At 45.2% G+C, this 27,772-nt stretch overlaps 1 long non-coding RNA gene across 1 annotated transcript; it reads left to right on the forward strand.

Moving 5' to 3' along the window:
* The first annotated feature begins 996 nt into the window (after positions 1–996).
* Positions 997–27,772, forward strand: LOC129398046 (uncharacterized). The gene is made up of 4 exons (XR_008625773.1): positions 997–1,144; positions 16,234–16,505; positions 21,095–21,193; positions 25,725–27,772. It is a non-coding gene; the product is annotated as an uncharacterized LOC129398046 (long non-coding RNA).

Genomic DNA, 27,772 nt, shown 5'->3' on the forward strand with positions numbered 1-27,772 from the left:
CTCGGGAGCTGAGGCTGACCGGAGACCTAATTACCGGCGAGTGGGACCAGCAGGAGCCTGGAGGGGCGCGCACCGGGGTGGAGGTTTGGCGCCGGGGGTCGAGAACAGCAGTCAAACCCTCTTCTTCCCCGCGCAGCGCGCACCTGCTCCCCCTCCCCATGCCGAAGGAAGTGGCCCCTAAGGCTTCTCTGCAGACCCAACGGAAACAGGCCTGAAGCTCCAGGAGGGCGAGGGGATCCTCTTTGAGCGAAACCAGCCTTCTGCCTGGCTGGCCCTGGTCAACAAACTCGGAAGAGGCCGACTTGGCGGACAGAACGGAAGAAAAGACCTAAAGGTAGAATCTCATGATGTCGAGATGTTAAAACCCTCCAATTTTAAGGTCCGACTGTGCGGGGGAGCGAGGGGGTCTCGAGCTGGATCGATCCCTGAGACTTCATCTGGAGAGTCCTCTGCACAAGCTCAGAGGGCAGGACTATGAGCACCAGTGGTTCTCAATAGGCGGCAACTTCACCCTCAGACTACTCCCCCATCCCCGCTGGGACACTAGGCCAGACTAGGGGAAGCCCGGAGGGAGAATGTTAACCCCTGGCATCCATCTAGTCAGCGGACGCGAGGGATGCTGCTAAACACCTTACAATCCACCGGAGGGCCCCTCCCCCACCCCTAAGTGGCCATTCCGCCGAGGTGGAGAAATTCGCGTGTAGATCAATGCCCACGCACTTGGCCGACGGGAAATCACGAATTGGTGACCAATTGGATTTTGGATTTGAGGAAAAAACTCCAGCGTCAGAGGGAACTCTAGGAGTTTTGCCCGGAGCATAAGGAAGGGTAGCGTTGCCGTCGCCTAAGATGGGAAAATGGCAGGTGTCGCAGGTTGCAGGGGAAGGTCAGAGAGCAGTTGAGGGCCCCGGACCCCCCCTGGAAAGTTTTCCATCCAGCTCGTCTCGGTTTCCACATCCGTGTGAGTCCTTTATGATGTCGGGGTTGCCAAGGTCTGAGTCCTTTATGATGTGCGGGGTGCCCCGTTCTCACCCCGGGAGCCTCCTCGCTCCTGCCTGCTCTGGCTACCCGGTGCGCGACTCTGGCCCCGGCCACCAGCGACTGTTTCTCCACGCGCTGCCGCTTCGCAAAGGCACATTTCTAGGTCAGTGGTCAGGTGCAGCCTGGACGCTGCAACTCGCTCCAGGACTCGGGACTCGTGGCCTTGGTGGGCCTCGCAGAGTACTGGGTGCGTCGCCTCCGGGCTCCTCTTTTGGAGAAAGGAGGGAGGGAAAGGCCTTGTGAGACGACTCCAGGAGCGACCAACGACCCCCACAAGGCCCAAGTCCTCCCAGCGCACAGGGAAACAGTCACTTATATGGCAAGAAGGTTGAGAAAGACCCTCCCGTGCCCCCGTGCTGGTCTAGTGGCTATGATTCAGCTCTTTCACCACCGCATCCCGGGTTCAATTATCGGTCAGAGAATTGTTTTGCACTGACTGCCCACCCGCAGTAATTTTTCTTTACTCCGCTGTCAGCCAGCCTGCTCCAAGGGCCAGAGGCAGAACAGTCTCTCTGCTAGGTGCAAACCCTGGCAAAGGAGGGCAAGTCCTGGTGAACGGCCTCTCATGACACACTGCTCTTATTTATCTCCGTGTCATCCGCAGAAGTGGCTTTAGAGAGAGACTGAGCGTCTTCCTCAGGTGTTCACCGCCGTGCAGGGATGCCAGCCTTCGTGGAGCTGCACCCAAGAAGCCCACCGTCTTTGCCGTCTCCGCCGTCCCGGAGGCGCCGATTGGGCAGAGCTGCAAATAACTAAGAGAGAGGCCAAGCCAAGTCCTGGCGTTTGTGCGTGTCACACGTTGTCAGCTGACACAGGCGGTCAGCTGAGCCTCCTCACCTCCGTTCGCAGCTAACGTGCTTCTTAGGCCTTCGGAAGAGGCGACCGGAGGCGATGTCCGCAAGGTTGGGAGGGGGGTGAGCGGCGGGTGAGCGGCGGGTGAGGTCCTCCAGGACCGCCCTTTTGTTGATTGAGTGGTAGAGGGGGACGATGTTCGCTTATCCAACAAAGACAGCAGGTGGAGTAGACACAAATGGAAAACTGTGGCCGGTGTTCTAAGCAGAAGGCAGGTGTAAAAATCACTAGGACGTCAAAGCGATGGTACCACAGCCAAATCCCACAATGTCCGTCTACACACTACCAAGGAACTGCGCAAGCTCCTCCCTTTTCTATTCAGTATTCCCAAGAAGGGTTGGGGACGAACCCCCTGTCCACTGTAAGCTCAGAGGGGAGCCGGGGCGAGGGAGGTGAAGTGCACAGACTGGGCAGAGGCGGTGGGTAGAAGCGCTGGGGTGAGAGGGCGCGGTGGCTGCGGGGCGGGATCCGCTGCTGAAAGGACGGAAATGACGGCTGGGTTGTCCTGTGGGTGACTGTCGGTGGAATCTTTGGCGGAGAGTGGTTTGGTAGAATGGCGCCGGACAAGCAGAGGGGAAGGTGGTGACCCTGAGCCTGCGGCTGCGGGACAGGAGGCTGTACTGTCCCTCCTCTCCTCTTACCTGGCGGGGGACAGACCGTGGTCAGGAAGGGGGTTCTCCCTGGATGAGGCTAGTCCACCGCACTGCGGCTGCACTGGCCCTGCGATTTCCCCACAAGCGGGGCCCTTGTCTGCGGTGGTGTTCGTGCTACCCGGGGGCTGGGTTCGCACTCTCTCCTGACATACCTTGGCTCACCGCCGACGCGGATATCGCCGCCAGAGACCCTTCGCCGCCCTCCTAGGGATCTTGAGGGCCTTCCTTGTTGTTCTCACCGAAGCTTACAAACAGACAGATGTGAGCTCTCTGTTTTACACGCTGAATTTGGCAATTGGCAAAAAAGCCTGACCCGTAGCTTGGGTCTCCTCCGGGCCTGCACACGACTTCCCGACTCCTGCCTCCTAGCGCGGCTCTTGGCTCGCGGGCAGGCAGCCTCCACCCAGCTTGGAACCGTTGCAGCCGCAGCCCCCGCAGGCTGGCGGTCAGACACTAGCAGGAAAAGGGACATAAGGCGTCCGTGGTGGGAAAGCATGGGAGACGTCGCTTTCCCACCGGGTGAGAAGGTCTCCCTACATTCTTTGGAGACAAGATGGATGGAGGCATCCCTTCCAGGACCAAGGCGGCTGCTCCTGAGGCCTGGCTCCGCACGGAGGCTCTTGGGTCCCGCGCGCCCTCTCCTACCCGCGGTAGCAAGAGCTGCTTCACAAATCTCAGCCGACTTCCTCTTCCGCCTCTGCCTCCTCTTCCTCCCCAGCCGTCCTTGGGACAGCAAAGCCCCCGGCCCATGGGAAAGACTTAGCCTCCTCTCCAGCACTTGGAGAGGGAGTTGGATGCGCTTCTCCTAACCCCAGGAGGACAGAGACCCTGAGGCAGGAGGGGTCCCCTTCCCTTGCCAGGAGAGGGTAAAGAAGGGAGTCAAGGACATAATTTTCTTCAGCAAATAGTATAAGGGGAAATCTGAGGACACTAAGAGTTTTTAAAACCTTTGCCCCATCACATAAGTAATCTATGATTTTTCCGTTACACAAATCAGCACTCCCACTCCTCCCTCCTTCCCCACCCCCAATCCTGATTCCTGTTTACAAAGAATGCTCAAAAACACAGAATTATGTATAACAGTTCCCAGTTTACTCAAGAAATTCTGAGATTACAAGGAGACTGTACAAATAAACAAGTGAAGAGAAGAACCTTGGTGGGTCCAACATTGTATGGCCATGGTTTTATACTCAAAATATAGAAAGACAACCTCAGAATAAAGAAATTTTTGGAATGGAATAAATCAAGTTTATCATCAGAACGCAGAGAAAAAAAAACCTCTCCAAATGTTGCTGATCTTCTGTTTTAAACTACTGTTAGACTGGGGAGCGGGAGAGCAAGGGAATCCGCCAAAGATTTTTGAATGAAAATTCACCACTCCTTGTCTACCATAGTCACACCCCAATGTCCCTCAGATCGGAATCCTTTGAAAGGAGTGTCCAAGAGGTATAAAGCAAAACCAGAAAAAAAGCAAAACTCACAAATTCTGTAGTTCGTTTTCTCATTAAAAATACAAATATCAGGCTAACACCTGTTGATACACAATACCAGGGACACAGAATCCCTCCCGGAAGACCCACGGGCCCATGGAAGGCGCGGATGCCAAGGTGGCATACCTCTGCGTGAGACTGTCTCCGCCGAGGCCCTCATCTCTATGCGGATACCTCCCCACACGCTTCCCTTTTCCTTGGGCAGCTGAAGCCTCTCCGACCAACCACCAAAAAGTCTCCCTGGACCCCGCAGCTTCTCTCCTTCCGGGACCTTCTTGATCTTCCCTCCATAGTGACACGTGGCCTAAGGTAGTGGAAAGCCCAGCACGCGAATCCGTCTGATGGCCTTTGGGTTACCCAGGGGTTTGCCCCGGAGACTAGATGAAAGTAGCAAAGGTTTTAATTCCCAGTATTCAAAACTACAGCAACCTACTGGAAACACTCCTCATTTTCAAGGACAGGCTTCGAGCACAGGAACTGTAAATCCCGGGATTAGTTCGAGCACAGAGAATGCTCCAGAGGTGGCACGCCCCTCAGGTTAACTTGTAGCTGCCACGACCAAGGTCCATAAATACAGTACAGCCTGGGTAATATAATAACTTTGTTGGGTAGAAAGGTAGTAGCCCTTCCTGCCTGAAGGGTAAGAAGGCCTGCATGGCCGCGAGTCGGACCGAGTCTCCCGCGTGGGAGAAAAAAATTCTGCTGCTGAACTACCAATCCACCACCAGCAGCGGTTTCACCAGATCTAATTTTGAAGAGTCTCTGGAAGAACTCTGAAGCGGAGGTTCTAAAAAAGGTTTGCATAGGAAATTCATCCAGGCCTTTGTCTCTGGTCCCAGATCTGGTGAAAACTTCTGGAAATTTCATTTCTTCACCGATGAGGTAACCTTTTTGCCAACTCCTGCCTTGGTGCTTTCCAAACACTTGCCTCCCAACCCTGAGACAAACTGGCTTTCAAAGACCCAGGAGCTGGAGACTTAGGGATGTGTCCAGGTTACTCCAAAAGATCTGTGGGATGATCGAGCTTCTCTTCATCTACACCTCTTTTGAGTCATTTGAAAAAGCCCAGTATCTTGTTTCTAAACTCATGTTTTTAAGAAACCTACAAAAGTGGGAGTGAGTGAAAGTTCACTCCAATATTTCTTTTTTCAACCACACTCTCTTTGGCCACTCCAGGAGGCTATGTCGAGTGGCACAGTCATCCCAGGGACCCAGAGCTTTTCTCCTCAGATGCGTCTTTGGAGTCTCTAGTAAAGTCCAAGAATCAAAATGACTGTCATCCAAACTTTTGTGTCTTACAGAGATCTACACAAGAGAGAAAGTGAAAATTTGACTCCAAAATTTCTTCCCTTGGCAAACAGTGGAAGGTTTAGGGCAAGCCTTTGCTTCAAGTGCCTGTTGCTTTGTTAGCTCTGTTTCCCAAAAATATCTGTGTCAGCCTATTATAGAACTTTCCCACCTCCATCCTCCCTGCCCCCTCATGCCTGCCTATACCACCAGAGATTCTCTTTTTGAAAAAACAAAACAAAACAAAACAAACAAACAAAAAACATGAGAGGTTATACCACATGGAGCATTGATGGTTCAGTAATAGAATTGCCAACTCCCACGCTGGAGACTGGGGTTCAACTCATAGGGTGAATGCATCTCATGTCTGAATCTCCTCCTGCTCCCTTCTTTCTTTCCTCCCTCCCAAGCTTACATATCTTTGTTACTGGCTGGTGTTGTGAAGTCCCAGTTTCTTGGTGTCTCAAACAAAGAATTGGATGTGACACACAAACACACATGTAGCAAAGCAGCAAAAGACTTATTAAGCACAGTAAAACTCTCAGAGAGGGGAGAACTGGCTAACTTCTGCAAAATGAGATCAGCATCAGTTTGGTGAACTTTGGGCTTTGGGTCTTTTTATATGTTTTTTTTTTTCTCCTTTTCCTGGGGCTGCCTAATCTCTACCCAGCATGTGCCTTCTGATTGATAGGTGGGTTCCTTAGTTATTTGGCCCCTGTGTGCTTCCCGGTCACCTCCATCCCATAATTTTAAGTACATCCATGATATGCAGTCCATATGCATTAGCTTTAATGAGCTGATTATCATACGGGGTCATTTTAAGCCTACTTTTTCTCTCCCATACCCATGCCTATCTCTGAGGAGCTGCCTCTTACTGGTTTGCTCTGGATCCTGCCAGCCATAAGCTTTTACTCACTACTCCATCTCACTTTTGTTTTCGCTGCTCAACTTCTGCTTATCTTGCTTCTTGCTCACCCACCTTTTTTTTTTAATGAAGTTCTAGGGTACATGTTCACAATGTACAGGTTTGTCACATATGTATACATGTGCCATGTTCGTGTGCTGCACCCATTAACTCGTCATTTACATTAGGTATATCTCCTAATGCTATCCCTCCCCCCTCCCCCCACCCCACGACAGGCCCCGGCGTGTGATGTTCCCCTTCCTGTGTCCAAGGGTTCTCAGTGCTCAATTCCCACCTGTGAGTGAGAACATGTGGTGTTTGGTTTTTTGTGAGAATGATGGTTTCCAGCTTCATCCATGTCCCTACAAAGGACATGAAATCATCCTTTTTTATGGCTGCATAGTATTCCATGGTGTATATGTGCCACATTTTCTTAATCCAGTCTATCATTGATGGACATTTAGGTTGGTTCCAAGTCTTTGCTATTGTGAATAGTACCACAATAAACATACGTGTGCATGTGTCTTTATAGCAGGATGATTTATAATCCTTTGGGTATATACCCAGTAATGGGTTGGCTGGGTCAAATAGTATTTCTAGTTCTAGATCCTTGAGGAATTGCCACACTGTCTTTCACAATGGTTGAACTAGTTTACAGTCCCACCAACAGTGTAAAAGTATTCCTATTTCTCCACATCCTCTCCGGCACCTGTTGTTTCCTGACTTTTTAATGATTGCCATTCTAACTGGTGTGAGATGGTATCTCATTGTGGTTTTGATTTGTGTTTCTCTGATGACAAGTGATGATGAGCATTTTTTCATGTGTCTGTTGGCTGCATAAATGTCTTCTTTTGAGAAGTGTCTGTTCATATCCTTTGCCCAGTTTTTGATGGGGTTGTTTGTTTTTTTCTTGTAAGTTTGTTGAGTTCTTTCTAGATTCTGGATATTAGCCCTTTGTCAGATGAGTAGATTGCAAAAATTTTCTCCCATTCTGTAGGTTGCCTGTTCACTCTGATGATAGTTTTTTTTTTTTTTTTTTTTTTTTTTTTTTGCTGTGCAGAAAGTCTTTGGTTTCATTAGATTTCAGTTGTCTATTTTGGCTTTTGTTGCCATTGCTTTTGGTGTTTTAGACATGAAGTCCTTGCCCATGCCTATGTCCTGAATGGTATTGCCTAGGTTTTCTTCTAGGCTCACCCACCTTTTTAACCTGCTTCTGCTCCTACTCAGTTCACTCTTTATCCAACTTCTACTTCCCTCTGCTGCTCTCCTGCCTCACCTTGACTCTTCGTTGCTTTGCCTATTGCACATCGAATTTACTGCAAATAAAACTCTCTCTGAGGAGGATGCTGCTGCGTACTGCATCATGCATCCTCCATCTTCTACTCCACCTGTGGAGTTCCATGGTATGAGCAGTAGAGTAGCAGGAGCTGGAGCAGAGGTGGTGTTGGGTGAAACTCACACAGTGAAATTTCACTTATGCAAATGCTCAAGCACTTGTGAGAGGTTAGAATTAGCTCTTTCTTTGGAATGAGCTATTTCAGTGAGATGTTAAAGTGTAAGCTCTTTCACCAAATAAATATTTATGTGCTCAGGGTGAGTGAAAGAAAGGGGTAAATAAGGATTAGTGCTGCAGGGTCAGAGCTAATGACACAAGCTTCTCTCCTCAGGCCTATTCATTTGAGATACATCTCAGGCACTTAAGCACAGCAATGCTAAGTTGGTGCCAATTATATACATACACACATATAAATATATAGAAAGCATATAATATAAATATTACATATGTAAATATAAATTGTAGCAATAAAATCAACACCAAGCTTGTTTTTAATCATTCACTCAAAATACATTGAACAGCTACTGTGCAGTGTTGGGACTTCTTAGAAACTTAAGACAAAATACTGGGCGTGATAGTGTGTGCCTGTAGTCCCAGCTACTCAAGACGCCTAGGCAGGAGGATGGCTTGAATTCAAGAGTCCAAGTGCATCCTGGGCAACATAGTGAGATTCAGTCTTTTTTTTTTTTTTTTCTGAAATGGAGTCTCACTCTGTGGCCCAGGCTGGAGGGCAGTGGCACAATCTTGCCTCACTGCAACCTCCACCTCCTGGGTTCAAATGATTCTCCTGCCTCATCCTCCTGAGTAACTAGGATTACAGGTATGCGCCACCACATTCAGCTGATTTCGTATTTTTAGTAGAGATGGGGTTTCACCATGTTGGCCAGGCTGGTCTCGAACTCCTGACCTCAAGTGATCCACCCACTTTGGCCTCCCAAAGTGCCGGGATTACAGGCATGAGCCACCATGCCCAGCCAAGACCCAGTCTTTAAAATAATGACATAAAATAAACACATAAACCTCAAACAAAACACAAACTATGATTTCAATCATTCTGAAGCTCTTGATCTAGTAGATGAGTTTTATATATATATATATACATATATATATGCCAAAAATATTACAATTTCAGAGAAGTGTTATAGGGTCTAATGTTTAATAACTTCTGGCATTTGACTGATGGTTTTCAAAGCTCTTTCCCCATTTTCCAGGTGGCATAAAGTAAGGCAAGTTATTTAGTATTTACTAAATTTGGGCTTCTTCATATGCAAGGGGATTATGATAATAATACTTACCCTGAGAGGACAGTATGAGGACTAAACAAAATTGTGTATTTATAGCTTTGGCCAATCCCCATACACACTGAGCGCTCAACCAGGTGTTAGCGACCAGATTTTAAATTTTTAATTATGTTTATAGTTTTTAAGGTAACATTTACATTCATTGAATGTTAACTGAATGTTTTTGATGAATGAATACACTTATGTAATTCATACCCCTATCAAGACAGACCATTTTTAGCACCCAGAAATTTCTCTTGTGTACCTTCCCAGTGAATCCCCTGCTAGAAGGAACTGCTGTTATGATTTTTTCACCACAGATTAATTTTGCCTTTTCTGGAATTTCAAATAAATGGGATGGTATGCACTCTTTTGTGTCATTTATTTATCTTCAGATACTTTAAAATAAAAAGGTCCAATTGGGGATGTAGTAAAAACCTCCTTCCCACCAGTAGCCACCAGTCAAGATTCTTTCCCTCTCTCTCTTTTTTTTTTGACAGGATCTTGCTCTGTCATCCAGGCTGGAGTGCAGTGGCATGATCATGGCTCACTGCAGCCTCTCAACCTTCTGGGCTCAAGCAATCCTCCCACCTCAACCTCCCAAATAGCTGGGACTACAGGTGTCCACCAAGCCCAGCTAATTTTGCTTATATTTTGTGTAGAGACAGGGACTCACGAAGTTGCCCAGGCTAATGTCAAACTCCTGAGCTCAAATGATCTGTCGGCCTTGGCCTCCCAAAGTGCTTGGATTACAGGCATGAGCCACTGTTCCTGGCTTGGTCTTCCTCTCTTGAAGCAACCAATATTATTAGTTTTATGTGGACCATCCCATGGCTATCATTATTAATTCAGGTGTTTATACAATGCTCTCTGAGAACTCAGTTTTAAAGATTACCCAAAGAATCCCTGCAACAACCCAGCCTAAAATGATAGAAAATCAGTTTTAATATAACTGAAGTTTTTAGATTCTGACTCTAAATATTAGATTGTGACATTTTACCTTTCTCTGACTTTATGCCAAATTTACTTCAACTTCTAACATCTATCGTTCTCATTTATGAACAAACATGTATTTCACAAATGTGGAAATACAAGCATGAGCCAAACAAAACCAAATCCTGGACTTATGGAGCTGATGGTAAAAAATTCCCCAACATAACCACTCGATTACAGTTTTATGCAATGTGATAAGAGTAAGGGACCACCGTAGGGAGGTCAGAAGTTGCCTCTCAGAGGTGGAGACTACAGCTGTTGTCAGAATGATGAGGGTTGGAAGAACCTTCAGGCACAGAGCAAAGCATGAGCAAAAGCTCTGTGGAGTCCAGGAAGCTGGGTAAATAGGGAATAAAAGAGGCCAGTTTGGCTGGAGCAGAGAGAAAAGAATGGAATTGGTCTGACCTGTGAGAAGAGATGGAGAGGTGGGCAAGGCGCCTGGCCATTCAGGGCTTGGTTAGTTAGGAGGTTTTGTCTAAGAGAATGGGAAGGTGTTTAAGTGGTTTGGGCTGGGAAGTGACAGGGTTCACATTATATTTTGAAAAAGCCACTCTGCCTGTTGTGTTGAGATTAGAGAGGCGATAAAGGGGATATGGGTAAACCACAGGGAGACTAGGTCAGTAGTCCCTCCACCCCCACTCCCCAGGTGAAGCTAGCCTAGACTAGGGTGGTGATGGAGGAGACAGAAGAGGACAGATTCAAGGAAAATTTGGAAGGTAAAAACCAGTAGGATTTGCTGATGGATGGAATACAGGAGGGGAGAGGTAGATTATCAGGGATGTATCTTAGTTTTCTTATAGAAGATGGATTCAATTGCAAATGATATTGTTAATTGAAATTTACTTTAAATAATGGCACGACCTAAAGTTATGCAAACATTTGCCTTAGATAAAATTTCAAGTTTTCAAAGTTTTTAGCTGGGTGGACGGCATGGCTTTACTTCGTATGTCTTGGTATTTCCTAATCTTGTTGAAAAAAAAAGTTTTTCTTTTTCTCAAAGGCTTATTTCAGTGGAAGCCCATCTGCGAAATGTGTTATAAATTTAAATTAGAAAATACAAGTGCCATCGACACGTTGGTTACTGTTTTTGCGAGTGACCTAAGGCCACCTCTCGGGGGAGCTGGGGCTGCCTTCTGAAGCCTGCGGGTCTGCGGCCCGAGCCTGCAAGTCAGACTTTGGGGCGGTGCGGAAGGGCGAGGCCTGGAGTCCTAAACGCCCGGTAGCTCCCGGCTCCGGAGGGGGTGTGTCTCCCGCCTCTTTAACCTGGCAGGGGCGGTTCCAGTGGCCGGGGAAATCAGCGAATTGCAGGGTCAAGGGCTGGTGCTTTGAAAAAGAGGCGGAGGAGAGGGATTTCCCCGTTCCCGCTGCACTCCGTCCTCCGTTACTCGTTTTCTCAGCCCTTGCGGCCCCTAACCTGCTCCAACCCGTTGTGCGGTAGAGGCGGCCGTGTCCTTTTAAGTCTCTGCTACGCCTGCGCTGGGCGGCGGTAGAGACAGCGGCGGTGCTGGGAGGGGTAGGTGAGGGTCGCGAGGCTGCCTGAGCTTCTAAGTGAGCCTGATGCTTTTGGGAACGCGGGACGGACGACCTGCGGTGCCAGGAGCGAGGCCGAGGCACCGCGCCGCTGCCGCCTGGATGGGAAGTTAAGGTTTACTGCGAAGTCCACCCAGCGTTCCGAGGTGAGGGCGCCGCGCCAGGTCAGGCGGGCGGCGAGTCTGGGACCTGCGGGCGCACAGCTGGGCTGAGGCGCGGCGCGCGGGGGCCCCCGCAAGTTTTGCCACGCGAGTGGGGCTGACGCACCGGGCCCCACCGGGGCTACTTTCCCTGCGCTGGATTCCTCGCTTGCGGCTGCCGCCCGCAGCCTCCTCTCATGGGCGCTGGGGAAGAAACTCGCTGGCGGGTGTTCTGTGGCATCCCAGGGGGTGGAGGAACGGAGCAGCTTGGGGGGCACGTCCTCGGAAGTCCTGTGGAGCACACTGACCCCGCACCCCACCCTCGTGGCGGTTTCTTCTGGGAACCTGAGGGGCAAGAGTGCTCGCGCCCCTGACTTGCAAAGCTGGGGTCTTTATTGGCCTCAGGGATTGTGCTCCTGGCGGTGTCTCCAGGCTGGTGATGGGCAAGCCAGGTGTACCAGGTCCAGGATGCACGTAAGGAGCGTTTGTAGCCATCACTGAATCACCTCATGACTAGCGGGACAAGCCTCAAATTCACAGCAGGATTTCTGGTAGGTTGGACTGAGGTGTTGGTGTTTGCAGTCCAGAGAGTTGCTGTGATTTTCCTGTGCCTGTCTGTCTGTCTTTCTTTCCTTGAGGCTTCTTAGATCATCTGATTTGGCGTCCTTTCACCCAAGAGTTAACCAAGACTTTTGGAATGGTTTCCTCGCTTTCCTCCTACCTTTTGCTGGTGGAGCTGCTTTCGAAAAGAAGCACTTTAAGAGGCTGACGTGGCGGATCATGAGGTCAGGAGATTGAGACCATCCTGGCTAACACAGTGAAAACCCGTCTCTGCTAAAAATACGAAAAATTAGCAAGGCGTGGTGGCGAGCGCGTGTAGTCCCAGCTACTCCGGAGGCTGAAGCACAAGAATCGCTTGAACCCGGGAGGCGGAGGTTGCAGTGAGCCGAGGTATCTTGTCACTGCACTCCAGCCTGGGCGACAGAGCGAGACTCCCTCTAAAAAAAAAAAAAGAAAAAAAAAAGGCCTTTTCTTGCAGTGGTATCTTTTCTTTGAGTTACAGTGTTGTTCATCCTTTCTTTGCCGAAAGAATGAATCCCACTGCTTCACGAAGTTAAAGAAAACTGATGTGCTCGTAGTTTTTAATCTTTGTTCTGAGGTGATATGCATTAATAACTTTTTGTTTTTAAATTTAATTAGTAAAATTTCACCAGTGAACCAAAAGCTTTTTTTTCTATTCTAAAATCCTAGCTTTAAGATTTCTGAGAACTTCGTGTCAAAGAAATCTTCGAAAAGTTACTGAAGAATACAGAGGAAGTTCACAATTTTAAATGTGCAGGTGGTCTGGGTGTGGTAGATCACACCTGTAATTCCAGCATTTCGGGAGGCCAAGGTGGGCGGATGACTTGAGCCCAGGAGTTCCAGACCAGCCTGGGCAAAATGCCATCTCTACTAAATATACAAAAATTAACTGCGTGGTCAAAAGAACCCGGGAGGTTGAGATTGCAGTGAGCGGTGATCACGTCAGTGCACCCTGTCTCAAAAAAAAAAAAAAAAAAAGAAAAAAAAAAAGTACAGGTCATGAGTTTTTACTAAATGAACCACCACAGATTAAGAAATAGAACATTACTGTATTGGGGTATATATGTAGGAGTGGCATTGTTGGTTTTAGAGCTATATGAATGATAAAACTTTAGTATTACGTATTGCCGAACATTTTCCCAAAGTGGTTTTACCAATTAGCAGGGAATATTCCAGTTACCCCACATCCTTGCTGATGCTTGTCAGTTAAAAATTATTTTGTTATTCTAGTAGAGGTACAGTAATATATCAATGTGGGTTCAACTTCCATTTTCCTGGTATTGAGATTGAGTATCTTTTATTGCCATTTATATGTCCTCTTTTATGAAGTGACTGTTTAATCTTTTTATCCAGTTTTCATTGATATGATTTTCTGTTGATTTGTAATACTTTATTCTGGATATGCCTCCTTTCTAGGATATATATGAATTGCATTTCTCTTTTTTCAAACTGCAGCTTGTGTTTTCACTCTTTTAATGGTGTTTTTTCATGAATGGAGATTCTCTAAATTGTTTTTCTTTTTGAGACAAGATCTCACTCTATTGCCCAGGCTGGAGTGCAGTGGTACAATCACAGCTCAGTGCAACCTCGACCTCCCAAGGCTCAGGTGATCCTCCTGCCTCAGGCCCTAAGTAGCTGGGACCTACAGGAGACCACCACCATGCTTAGCTGTTTTTTGTATTTTTAGTAGACATGGGGTTTTGCCATGTTGCATAGGCTGGTCTGGAATTCCTGGGCTCAAGTGATACACCTGGCTCGGCCTCCCAAAGTGTTGAGATTACAGGAATGAGCCACTGCACCTGGCGGAGTTTCTTAATTTTAATGAAATTATGCTTTATCAATATTTTCCTTTACGGTTACTGCTTTTTGTGTCCTGTTTAAGAAATCAGTGCCTAGTCTAAGAGTATGAACACATTTTTCTGTTAGGCTTAATGAAATATACTCTTATTGATCTTTTCCTTTATGGTTACTGCTTATTGTGTCCTGTTTAAGAAATCAATGCCTGGCCAGGCGCGGTGGCTCACACCTGTAATCCCAGCACTTTGGGAGGCCTAGGCAGGTGGATCACGAGGTCAGGAGTATGAAACCAGCCTGGCCAACATGGTGAAACCCCGTCTCTACTAAAAATACAATAATTAGCCGGGTGTGGTGGTGGGCACCTGTAATCCCAGCTGCTCAGGAGGCTTGAGGCAGGAGAATTGCTTGAACCCGGGAAGCGGAGTTTGCAGTGAGCCAAGATTGCGCTACTGCACTCTGGCCTGGTTGACAGAGCAAGACTCTGTCTTATACAAAAAAAGAGACAGACAGACAGAAAGAAAGAAAGAAAGAAAAAGAAAGAAAAAAGAAATCAATGCCCAGCCTAAGAATATGAACTTATTTTTATATATTAATCTTGTAGCAATTTTATTTTAGTTTTTGCATTTTTTTTTGAGACAGGGTCTCACTCTATTGCCCAGGCTGGAATGTGGTGGCATAATCTCAGCTCACTGCAACCTCCACCTCCTGGCTTAAGCAATCCTCCCACCTCAGCCTCCTGAGTAGCTGTGACTATAGGCATGTGCTGTCATGCCTGGCTAATTTTTGTATTTTTTGTAGAGATGGGGATTCAACATGTTTCCCAGGTTGGTCTTGAACTCTTGGGCTCAAGTAGTCTGCTTGCTTCAGCCTCCCAGAGTGCTGGGATTATAGGCATGCACAACCGTGCCCAGCTAATTTTTTATTTTTTGTAGACGTGGTCTTCCTATCGTGCCCAGACTAGATTCAAACTCCTGGGCTCAGTTGATTCTCCCACCTTGGCATCCTAAAGTGTTGGGATTACAGGTGTGAGCCATCATATCTGGCCATTTTAGTTTTAATAATTTTTATATTTTTTCTAATTTAAAACAGGTGCTAAAATGTCTTACAGCTATTATTTGTAAATATAGTATTCATTATTGTTATTATGATTATTTTGTATGTGTTCAATCTCATTTTCAACATAAGCTCCTGGAAATTAGAGATTTTGTCTCTTTTATTCACCACTGTATTCTCAGTATTTGACCTTGCCTGGCATGAAACAGATATCGAATAAATATCTGTTAAATGAATGAATGAATAACATACTAATACCGTATTCAACAATCTCCAAGTATGACAGTTTTCACCGTCTAACAAATAAAATAGCTTGTATAGAGCAGAATCATAGTCAACCTGCCAAAAAGGTATATGTCAATGAAAAATAAACCTTTGTATGTGTAGCTGCTAAGATTTTGGGGCTTTTGTTACTGTAGCATAACCTAGTGAAAGCTCAGTGAGACAGTGTATAGAATATACATGTACAGATAGACCAGATAGACCAATAGATGAGATTCCAAAGATAGTTCAATAAGCATTAAGCAACTACACCCACACTCTCTTAATTCCCTAACAGAAATAATCAAATTCTTGTTCACTAAGATCTGCCTCAAATACTTTGTGAAAACTTCCCTGGCTACTCAAGTATTTAGTCAGGACTCTATTTTTTCCCCGCAGGCTGGAGTGCAGTGGTGTCATCATAGCTCAGTAACCTCTAACTCAAGGCTCAGGGAATCCTCCTGCCTCAGACTCCGGAGTAGCTGAGACTACAAGTGTGCACCACCATGCTCGGCTAATTTTTCATTTTTTATTTTCAGAGACGGGGTCTTACTATGTTGCCCAGGCTGGTCAGGACTTTTTTTTTTTTTTTTTTTTGAGATGGAATCTCACTCTGTCACCCAGCCTGGAGTGCAGTGACAAGAGATCTCGGCTCACTGCAACCTCCGCCTCCTGGGTTCATGCCATTCTCCTGCCTTAGCCTCCCAAGTAGGTGGGACTACAGGCACCTGCCAACACACCCGGCTAATTTTTTATATTTTTAGTAGAGACGGGGTTTCACTGTGTTAGGCAGGATGGTCTCGATCTCCTGACTTCATGATCCACCCGTCTTGGCTTCCCAAAGTGCTAGGATTACAGGTGGTCAGGACTGTTGATTACATATGACAGAAACCCAACCAACTCTAGTTCCCCACCACCTTTCAACCTGCTCCTCCCTGGGTCTTCCCAGTCTCTGTAAATGGCAGCTCCATCCTTCAAGTTGCTGAAGCCCCAAATCTCAATGTTAACCTTGATTTCTTTCTTTTATTTCATAGGCAATCTGAAGGCAAATCCTATTTAGACCCAGGCAAAGGTTCCTGGTGACCCAGGCTCTCACCAGCTGATTGTCCCTTACCGTCCTCCTGAGGGTGTCTGGAGCTTCAGTGCTGTGTGCTCTTGGCCGCCACCCTTGGGGTGCCACCGACTCCCACTGTCCAGGGCTTCCAGTGGACTCTCCGAGGCACTGACGTAGAAACTTCCCCATTCAGTGCACCAAGAGCAGCCTCACATGGTGTGGGCCGACATGAAGAGCTGCTAGATCCAACAGGTAAAAATCCTGAGGCATTGCCAGCTTGATGGGGTCAGAGGGCCCTCTTTCTATTATGACTCAGACGTAAAGGAAAGATGCCAAGGTCCCTAAACATCTCAGGGCCTTGCCTGGCATGAAACTGATATTAAATAAATATTTGTTAAATGAATGAACAAATATTCACAGCCTGTGCCGCCCTCAACCTGCAGTGCTGTGGTCAGGTGAAAGTGATTTTACTTCAGGAGAGGACAGTGTTCTCTCCAGGACTTTTCCTTAGTAGCTAGATCTGCATCCCTCTCCTGTCTCTTCCCCTCTCAACCCCCATTCTCTGCCTCCATTCCTCTGTGTTTCCACCCTGCTGTACCCTTTCACCTGCTTTCTCCTCTTCAGCTTTTGTGGCTCACCCCCTCCCTGTCCACCCACATCCCCCAGACTAAGGCCCCTGCTCTGTCCTGGGTGGGGAGATGTGTCTGGTTTTAGGCAGTGCCCTCTGGATGTGTCCAGGATGGGGAAACATGGCTCAGTTGCCAGTATAACAGGTTAAAAGAGTGGCCACTTTTGAAGGCCTTTCCCATCTCCAATTCCAGAATCCTGTAGGACTTAGAATTTATGGGCCACGGTGGAATTCTTGGTTCCCCAGGACCTTGTGGTGGACACCTTCTTTCACTGGGCATTCATGGGGTGACTATTAGGTACCAGGCCCTGGTCTGGGCTAGAGGCCCCATAATGAGTAAATCTCAGGTCACTACCCAATGGAACCCACCACTGCAGGCATTGAGAGGGGGAGAAAGAAAGGGACATGGCCTGTTTATGTCCTTCTCACGTGGTCACCCACTGGGTCCTGGAGGAGTGGGAACCAGTGCAAGGAGAGAAGTCCAGTGAGAATGGCAAATGGATTATGTCAGACCCAGGGGCTGAGGCCCCCAACTGCAGCTGGATAGCTTCTGGAGTGGACAAGGAGCAGCAGGAAAGGTCATGGCCTGGTGTTCTGGAGTCCACCATCTCATCTCATTCCTGTGGGCACCAGAACTTATCCAAAGATAAGACTCAGTGTCTCTGGCAACAGTGGGCCAGAGACAGAATGTGTTTCAGAGGAGGAGGAAGGTGTTGTACCCCATGGAAACAGTATATGGTTTCACAGTAGTGTGTCTCTCTCTAATAACTAGTTAGCGTGTTCCTGTTAATGGAAAATATTGGTGGTGTAAGTTCCCCTGGATGTTCTCATCTTCATGTAAATTTGTTAATTTCCTTCCTTCCTTCCTTCCTTCCCTACTTCCCTCCAACTCTCTCTCTCTTTATTCTTTCCCTCCCTCCTGCCCACCCACCCTCCCTCCCTCCCTTCCTTCCTTCTTCCTTTCCTCCCTCCCTCTATTCTTTCCTTTCTTCCTTTCTTCTTTCCTCTTTCTTTCTCTCTCTCTCATGCTGTCTCTTTTTCTTTCCTTTTTGTTCTACTTTTTTGAATAGACCACACTGTACTGAAACCTACATTATTTACCAAAATCTCTGGAGCTGCTTCTGTCTTGCAGGCAGGGAGCTCATTGTGTAGCCCTGAGCTCTTTCCAGCCCCCTCCTTTGATTTGTGGGTGCCACTGGGGCAGCTGCTGAGTCTCAGTGGTTCCTAGTCTTCATCAAGTTCTGCCCACCCAGATGGTTTGTACCTGTCCTTACCAGAAGCCTGCACTGTCTAGATTGCTGAGGCTGCTTCTACCTAACTGATCTGCTAGCTGTATTCTGGGGGCTCCCCAGGGTTAGAGGTAAATGGCACAGGCATTGAAATCTCCAACTGCTCTGACTCCAGGTTGGTGCACTTCAATGCCAAGTACTAACCACACAATAACAGGATGCCACCAAAACCTTGATATGGGGCTGCTGCATCCTAATTAAAAAAATTAATAGACATTATTTTTTAGAACAGTTCTAGGTTTACAGAAAGATGGAGTGGATAGTACAGAGAGTTCTCCTAGGCTCCCCTGTCCTCCAGCACACAATTTCCCCTATTAGTATGTTGTATTAGTGTAGCCCATTCGTTACAATTTATGAACCACTGTTGATACATCATTATCAACTAAAGTCCATAGTTTACGTTAGAGTTAATTCTTTGAGTTTCACAGATTATGGGTTTTGGCAATTACATAATGTCCTAAATCCCCAATACAGCATCATGCAAAATAGTTTCACTGCTGAAAATTCCCTGTGCTTCACCATTTCATGCCTCCTCCTCTCCTCCATCCCTGACAACCACTCATCATTTTACTATTTCTATCTTTTTGATTTTCCAAGACTGTCCTAGAGTTGGAATCATACAGTATGCAGGTTTCCAGACTGACTTCTTTCTAGCATTATGTACTTTAAGTTCCTCCATGTCTTTTCATGGCTTGATAGCTTGTGTTTTAAAAATCACTGAATCAGATTTCATTGTATGGCTACAACACAGTTTGTTTATTAATTCACTTGGTGGAAGACATCTTGGGTACTTCCAAGTTTTGGCAATTATGAGTAAAATTGCTCTAAGTACTTATGTGCAGGATTTTGAGGGAACTTAACTTTTCCAGAGTGACTGTACTCTTTTGATTTCCACTAGCTATGGAGAGTTCTGGTTGCTCCTCATCTTTGACAGCATTTGGTGTGTTCACTTTTTTGCATTTTAGCCATTCTAATAGGTTTACAGTGATATCTCATTGCTGTTTTAATGTGCAATTCCCTCACGACAAATGATTTTGAGCATCTTTTTCATATGCTTATTTGCCATCTGTATATCTTATTAATGAGGTGTTCAGATCTTTCACCTACTTTTTTTTTTTTTTTGCTTTGTGTTGTTTAGTTCTCAGAATTCTTCATATATTTTGGACAGCAGTTTTTCCATCAGATTATTTTGTAAATATTTTCTGCCAGTCTGTGACTTGCTTTTTGCATTCTCTTAACAGTGTCTTTCACAGAGCAGAAGTTTTTAATTTTAATGAGGCTCAACTTAATTTTTTTTCATTAGTAGATTGTGCTTTTGGTTTTGTATCTAAGAAGCCATCATCAAACCCAAGATCCCCGAGATTTTTCTCCTATGTTATCTCCTAGGATTCTTATGGTTTTGCACCTTACATTTACATGTAAGATTTATTTTATAAAGGGTAGAACATGCATACCTGGATCTATCTATATATATACATTTGCATGTGGTTGTCCAGCTGTTCTAGCACCACTAGTTGGAAAGGCTATCTTTGCTGTTTTAAATTGTCTCTAAACCTTCATGGAAGATCAGTGGACTGTGTGTAGGTCTGTTTCTGGGCTCTGTATTCTTTTCCATGGATCTATTTGTGTGTGTTTTCTCTTTTCACCAACTTCACCCTATTTGGGCTACTGTAGCTTAATATAAGCCCTGAAGTTGGTAGTGCCAAACTTCAGGGAGTTTTTCTGAACTTCATGATGAGAACCTAGTTGAGATCATTGTAGTAAAACTTGGAAATGTGTGATATTCCCCCTTAGTTGGTTTTCAAGGAGTTTTCAGTGCTCTAGCCAGGCCACCCTGAGCTTCTAGTAATCTGTCAATACCATTTAAGTGCTCCTCCCACTTGCTGTCCCCAGTAGCTTCTCTTCCCTGTGAGCTGTGACTCCTTGTGTGTTAGCCTGTCTTTCTCATTTTTCAGGTGGCAGTTTTCCCTGTGACCTCAATTCTCTGGTCCACCCTAGAAGGGTTGACTTTCAGTTCATTCAGCTTTTTTCTAGCTGTGAGGACAAGTCATGACTGCCTAGCTCTTTCCATGTTGGAATAGAAACCCAAAAGTTCATTTAAAGAATTACTTGTTATAAAAGTCACCCATTGTCAATGTACAACTCAATGATTTAAGTTGATTTATCGAATTGTGCAGCCATCAGCAGAGTTCTACTTTAGCACATTTTGTCACTTCCCAAATTCCTTTGAACCTCTTTGTAGTCATTTCCTAATCCCTGGTACCCATGACTGGGTCTGAATAGAATAAATATTTGGAAAACAGACTTCATTGTATTTACATTTTCCTGTGTTTGGGACTTTATATAGTGGACTATTATGTTCGTTTTGGGACAAGTAGAGAAGAGATTGCATTCTAAGGATGATTTTTGGGGGAACATAATATTAGTCATGTTTATGGCTCTCCTTGAATTGGTTCATCTGTGCTGGTGACTGGTATTTGCTACCAAACCTTGTCTGGTGAGCACAAGAAAAGGAATTTTAAAAAATCTGCTATTAAAATTGAGGTGATACATTTTCATATAATAATATGTGGAGTTAAGTAATGAACCATCTTTATTTTTTATTTATTCATTTATTTATTTTGAGATGGAGTTTTTGCTCTGTTCCTCAGGATGGAATACAATGGCGCGATCTCAGCTCACTGCAACCTCCACCTCCTGGGTTCAAGTGATTCTCCTGCCTCAGCCTCTTGAGTAGCTGGGATTACAGGCACCTGCCACCACACCTGGGCAATTTTTGTCTTTTTGTAGAGACAAGGTTTCTCCAATTGGCCAAGTTGGTCTCTAACTCTAGACCTCAAGTGATTCACTTGCCTTGGCCTCCCAAAGTGCTAGGATTACAGACATGAGCCATGGCTTGAACTGAACCATTTTTATTCTTTCAGAAATGTGATTGATAACAGTAAAGCCACACTCTTCGCATGCCTGAAATAGCCCTCATTGTCTTCTTCAGGTGGCAAGGGCTCTGGAACAGCCACATAAAGGTGAGGGCAATATTTTTACTGTAGTTCTTTCATTGATTGATTGATTGATTGAATTTTTTTCTCTTAGAGGGGTTAGCATCCATGTATCTAAAATTGAAATTCAAGAGGAGAGACAGGCACCTGTACTAGTTTTCTCTTGCTGCCTATTATCACATTACCACAAACCAGTGGTTTGAAACCACAGAAGTCTGGAATGAAGCAGCTGGATTCTCTGATGAGAGTCATGTGAAGCTAAAATCCAGGAATGGGCTGGCTGTATTTTTTTCTAGAGCTCAAGCTATTTTTCCAAGTTCACTACAGATACTGAAGGCCTTCCTATTCTTGTTTCTGGGGGACTGAGGGCCCTTTGTCTTTGCTGACTGTCAGCTGGGAGACACTCTGACTCCAGAGGCCACCTGCTTTCCTCCTTACCTCTCTTTTCCATCATCAACCAATAATAACTCATGGAGTCCTTCTCAAGCTCCTACCTTCTCTGAGTACAGATCCTTGACATAATTCCCTTACCTCCTTTGACCTGTGAAACTGAACAAACAGCTTATCTGCCCCTCATTTGAAATGATGGGACAGACATAGAATAACAACTACAGTGATTCTAGTTCAAAATGAGGGAACATGGAGGGGATAAAGAAGTCACTGACCTAAAATAGTTTGCAAATGGAGCTGGACAAAATCCAGCAGGAGTTTCTTAATTAGGATCCACAGCCTGGGACTGACCTGCCATCCTGTGGGTCTTTGCCTCTGGGCTCTCTGCTCTGCATTTCTTGAAACGATTATTGTTTATCTTTTTTCTCACACTCTTTTGTGTGTGGCTCCTGTTGCACTCAAAATGTTTTTGAGATTCATCCATGTTGTTTTGTGTGTCAACAGTTTGTTCCTTTAGCCATTCCATGGAATGAATGTGTCAAAGTTTATTGATCCATTCTTGTATTGACAGATACTTGAATGTTTCCAGTTTTTCCTATTGTGAATAAAACTGCTATGAACATTCTTGTATAAATCATTTTCTGGGCATATGTTTTAATTTCTCTTGGATAAATGCTTAGGAATTACTGAGTCATAGAATAGGTAGTTGTTTAGTTCTGTAAGAATATGCCAGACATTTTTTCCCAAAGTGTTTATACTATTGTACATTCCAACCATTAATGTATGAAGGTGAGAAAGCTTTTGCTACTTCCAAAGAGACCTCGCTATATACATGTAATTTTTTCTAACTGGAGACAGGCTGGTGACTTCAGGGACATGAGCCTGGGATACAGGACACCTGTCATCACCACCACCATGAAGTTGGGATTCAGGAAGGAGGTTAATTATGTAACAAATCCTGTGACCAGCATGAGCTTCTGTCAGGCCACACAGGGCACTCAAGTGAACAGGGCATAGGGGGCCCTGGGGTCATGGTAAGAAAGTGTCTCATTGGTAAAACCTTTTCCCTTGGGGAGGTAAATAAAATCTTTGTTCCTTTTTGGTAGCCTTTGAAGATAAGGATGGTCAAAAAAAATAATATCATATCTGCAGAAACTCAGATCTTGGAAAGATTTACTAGTTGGGAATGCAATGTCAATGCCAAGAAGTAGCTGCCAGTTGCGACCAAATGTGAGCCTATAGATCAAGGTGCATCCTCAATCACAGAGAGCTTTTTGAAAGATGCTATCAGTAGTTTTTCCAGGGAAGAGATGGGCCCTTTATTTTCTCTCTAATCTAGCCCATATGCTTAGCTAAGAAGGTTTCTTCATATCACTTTAAATGATGATGTCCCTTGTTCAACAATTTTCTAAGCATTCTTTAGATAAGAATTTTATGGGCATTCTTTATTGCATTAGGCTTAAATTTAATGCATCTTAAGGTTTTATTGCAAAGTGTTGCCTTGTTTCCTTTTTAAGATGATACAATTTGTAACATGCAAGTTTGCTGTCTGTCCCCTCCCTTTATGAACACACAAAATGAGCAAACATGTAGCCATGAAATGGATGGTCATAGAATTGTTTCAGTGGTGGTGAGTGCAGCAATCCCAGAGAGTCTTGTCTGAAATACCACCAGGAATGCCTGGACACAGTAGACAAAGGTTGTTCAGCTGGATGCCTTAGGATACATGCTTCCAAAAACAAAGTAGCTGAAAAGAAACCAGAATCACAGAATATCAGAGTGAGAGGAACATTTGGAGGTAATTCAATACCTCCTCCTTTTCAACCTACAGGGGAGATAGTGGAACAGAAGCAGGGATGCACCTGCCTGCTGTGCCCACAATTCACTGGAGATTGTTGTGGTGAAAAATTTCATTTATGATGAAGGAGAAATAAACCCCTATCAGCTTAAATTCAGGCAGGTTTATTGAAAAGGTGAAGTAGCATCTTGCAGAAGCAAAGCATGGCTGAGGCTTGTGGGCTCTGTCCGGGAAATGAGCAGCCAACAGTGGCTGATGCTGCCCCTGACTCTGGGGCTGTGTGGTCTCTTGTTCCCTGAGAGCATCTCTTCTATTCTTTTTCATCTTCCCTCAGCCTGGCAGTCTCTGTGTACTCTTCAACACATAATTGAGCAAGGCTGTGCCAGCCCCAATGCCACCTGGCACTTTAGGTCAAATTAGAAAGGCACGAAATAAACTGGTCCTTTATAATATGGCTGTTGGAACAACAGTTGAAAATATAATATCTTGACTCCTAGTTTAGTGCTTTCTGCTGAACTTTCTTTTCTGAATATGAGCACAGACTTTGGAATATTAGTGTCACCTAGCATTATTAGCTAGTATTCTCCTTTTGTTTCCCAATAACATCCCCTCCTCCTTCCCACAGATCCACTCTCCACTCATTTCCATCCTGTCTTATGCCACTCAGGGCTTACCCTTCTAAAATGCATCCCTGGCTCCCCTGCATGCACACTTCTAGTTAGGTTTAGCAATGAGGGGCACCTGATGGAGCCTGGAAGTGAGAGGCAGGTGAGGTCTGTATTTCTTTCCTCTCCCTCCCTGCTCTGGCACTGAGTATCTGACAATAGCTTCATCTGTCTTACTTCAGTGGCCACTTTTCCACAGCCCCAATTCTCAGTGGGTCCCATAGCATTATTTACCTTTGTTCCTTTAGCTCCCACCAATGAAGATCCAGGGACATTCTCCTCGCCAAGGCATTAAGAAATGCACAGGTGATGGGAACAGCGGCGTGTGTGTAAAGGTCCTATGGCACCTCACCTCTGCAGGCTGGAGGTCATGGCGGGAGATGCTGCATGGATTTGCCCTCCCTGCTGTCAGGGAGAACAATAGGGTTCTGGAAGAGTAGAGGACAGGCAGTGGTACTCGGCCATCTAGAAACAAGGTGGGAGGAATTTCCTTGAGAGGCAGGGATCTGTGGTGATTACTAATCATCGTGAGGTGTCTGGGAATGTAATGGATGGGAAATCTACTAAGAAATCAATGTATGTAATAATTAGAAAAGCTCTAGTTCTGAGGACAGAGACCATAGTAGGAATTTATGACCTGGCATCCAGTTCAGATACCTGGAGATTCTTGACAGAGAGGAGATTGGATCCCTTGAGGAAGAGTGAAGCCTTCAATGCTGCCACAAGTGTATGCTGTAAATCTTCCTCCAGGCCTTCCCCAGAAGGACCTGAAGCCGTTTATGTGGGTGACCGAGGAAAGGGAAATACTCAGAGCTTCTGTGGCTTTTTGGATTCTGGCTCTGAAGAATGCTAGCCTAAGGGCACCTGTGGTGGCCCTGAAAATGCACTACTTGCATCTCCAGCTGCAGGAGGCCTAACGAATCAACAGCCCCAGCTGCTACACTCTGAATCGAGTACTTGATGACATTTCCCCCAGATCTGTACTAACCCATGAGGAGGAAAGCCTCATATCAAGTCCTCCCAATGGAATACCCATGATGACTCATGAGGATGTCGAAGCTGTTTTCCTGTGGTAACTGTGACTTTCTTTCTTCAAAGTCTGTTTTGTTCATGCGCATTAGCTGATTTATATAAAATAAGAGAATAAATGCCTAGACTCCCATGAGTCTATCTTTTACTGATAAACTCTAGTTCTGAGGACAGAAGCTTGATGGAGTCGGTATAGTGGGAATTTATAACCTGGCATCCAGTTCAGAGACTTGGAACGTCTTGACTGAGGGGAGGTTGGGTCCCTTTGGGGAAGAAAGAAGCCTTCAATGTTGTCACTAGTGTATCCTGTAAATCTTCCTCTGGTCTTCCCAGAGGGACCTGATATATGACATATGATACGGTGACCACCAATTCAGGGTGTTCTCATCTACTCTCAAGAATGCAATATCTTATTCCTCTGGATTCACCTAGTACCAATATTCATGTATAGCTATGCACCTTAATAGACCATAGCTAATTAGATGAGGAATGGTAGACCCAATTCAACCATACAGGCATCAACCATCTCAGCATACAGGCATCCCTCTCCCACCATTTCATTCTTGTCCCCACTCCAAAGTCTTCTCCATTTTACTTTTATTAATTTTCTATTGCTGCATACCAAATTACTGCAAGCTTTAGAGGGTTACAATAACAATGATTTACTTTCTTGCAGTGTCCACAGATCAGAAGTTCAGGCCTGGATTAGCTGAGTCTTCTTCTCAGGGCCTCACAGGCTGAAATTAGGCTGGGTTTCTTTCTGGAGGGTCTGGGGAAGAACTTCCTCTCAAGTTTCCTCAGGTTGTCAGCTGAGTTCAGTTCCTTGTGACTGCAGGACTGAGATCTCTGTTTTCTTGCTGGCTGTCAGCCAGGGGCCTCTTGCTGCTCCTAGAGGCCTCCCACGTTCCCACTGCATGCTTTCTCCATCCAGCAGAGGAGAATCACCCTGCCTGGAAACCCTCCTGCACTTCACATTTCTCCAGGAAGACCTCAGTCCCTCCAAGGAACTCACCTTCTTTAGGTCAAGCTCATAAGATATCTCCCTGTCTTAGATTCGACTGATTTGGGATCTCGATTACATCTGCTAACGTTTTTGCCATAAATTGTAACACAATCACAGGAGTGATATCTCATCGCTGGCTTTGTCTACACTCAGGAAGAAGTGATTATATAAGAGCAAAGATCACTGCAGCTCATCTTAGGATTCTGTCTACCATAATACTATAAAGACACAGTAATTAAAAGACTATAACAGATTTCTACTTCTATCTGTTAGAATAAATCATATCAGACTGCCTCCATAAACAAACATAAAATTGTTTTCAGACAGTGGACAACAGGCAGTACAACAGGAAACTTAAGGTGGAAGCCCCATGATTTCCTAGTTTTTGTCTGGGGAGAATTTCTCAGCAGCTGCACAGTAGGCTAGAGTCCTCTCAGAGCAGGGCATCCCCACTGAGCTGAGAAGGCAGAGATCAGAGTTCAAGGCCACTGAAGAAATTCCAATCTGCAGGGCAGGGCACCAATAGGAGACAGCTGTTCAGAGGGGCAGCTCTCGAAGTCCATGTGGGGTTCCATGTGCATACTTATCAAGGACTGGACTGTACCTGCACAAGAAAAAGACTAACAGATTTAACATAGGAGTGGCTGCTATAAAGTTGAGTTTGGACCAGAAGTACTTGTGGTGGAAGAGGGTTGGGGAATGGATGATGGAGTTCCTGCCATCCAGGGTGGGAAGAACTCATGCACACCTCATTAGCATCCAGGTATCCAATTGAGACACTAGAAAGGCTGTGCTTTAGGAATAAGTGTCACACTTTACAATAAGGCCTATTCTAGACCAGCCCTAGTAAAGCCTAAAACCAAACCCTGACAACATCCACAAAGGGATGGATTGGTGATTGAGTCCTACCAAATTAGAGAGTCTTGGGAAATGCTGTTGGCTTTCCATGAATCCACTGTAATAAAACATAAACCAAGTCCACATAAGTCCAATGTGATCAGACAGTAATTTTAATGCCCACTAGAACAAAATTAATTCACACAATCAATGACACAAGTTAGCCAAGTCGACATTTAAGCAAAATACATCTAAGAACAGCTAACAAATAACTCTTCTCAAACTCACATAGAACATTCACCAAGATAGACCACATATGCTGAGACATACTTAGTATTTTCTGTCCTTTCTTTTTGGCTCATGCATACTGTGCTCAAACTCTTAAAATTATACACTTTAATTATACACTTCAGTGATTATACACTTTAATGCATCTCAATTGCATGTAAGTTATATTTCAATATATTTGTTAAAAGTTTATAATTAAAAAAACTGTCCTAGCTTGATTCAAGAAATCTTTTTTATATTTAAAAAGTATAATTTTATATATTATCAGGGCAAAAGAGAAAAACTGTATGATTGCCTCATCATACACAGTAAAAGCATTTGGCAAAATTGAAAACTTTTTTCATGATTTATAAAAACAAACCCCAGAAAACTCTCAGCATGATAAGAACAGAAGGCAACACTTCCAACCCCATTAAGGGCAGATTTGAAAAACCCACAGGTAACATTATATTAAATGGCATAAGATTGAATGCTTTTCCATTAAATCAGAGAAAAAAGTAGAATATCTGTTGTTACTCTTTCAATTCAGCATTATACTGGAGCTCTAAATCAATGCAATAAAGTAAGAAAAATAAATAAAAGTATTGAAAAGGTTG

Source organism: Pan paniscus, chromosome 1 (genome assembly GCF_029289425.2).
Source record: "Pan paniscus chromosome 1, NHGRI_mPanPan1-v2.0_pri, whole genome shotgun sequence".
Classification (NCBI taxonomy): Eukaryota; Metazoa; Chordata; class Mammalia; order Primates; family Hominidae; genus Pan; species Pan paniscus.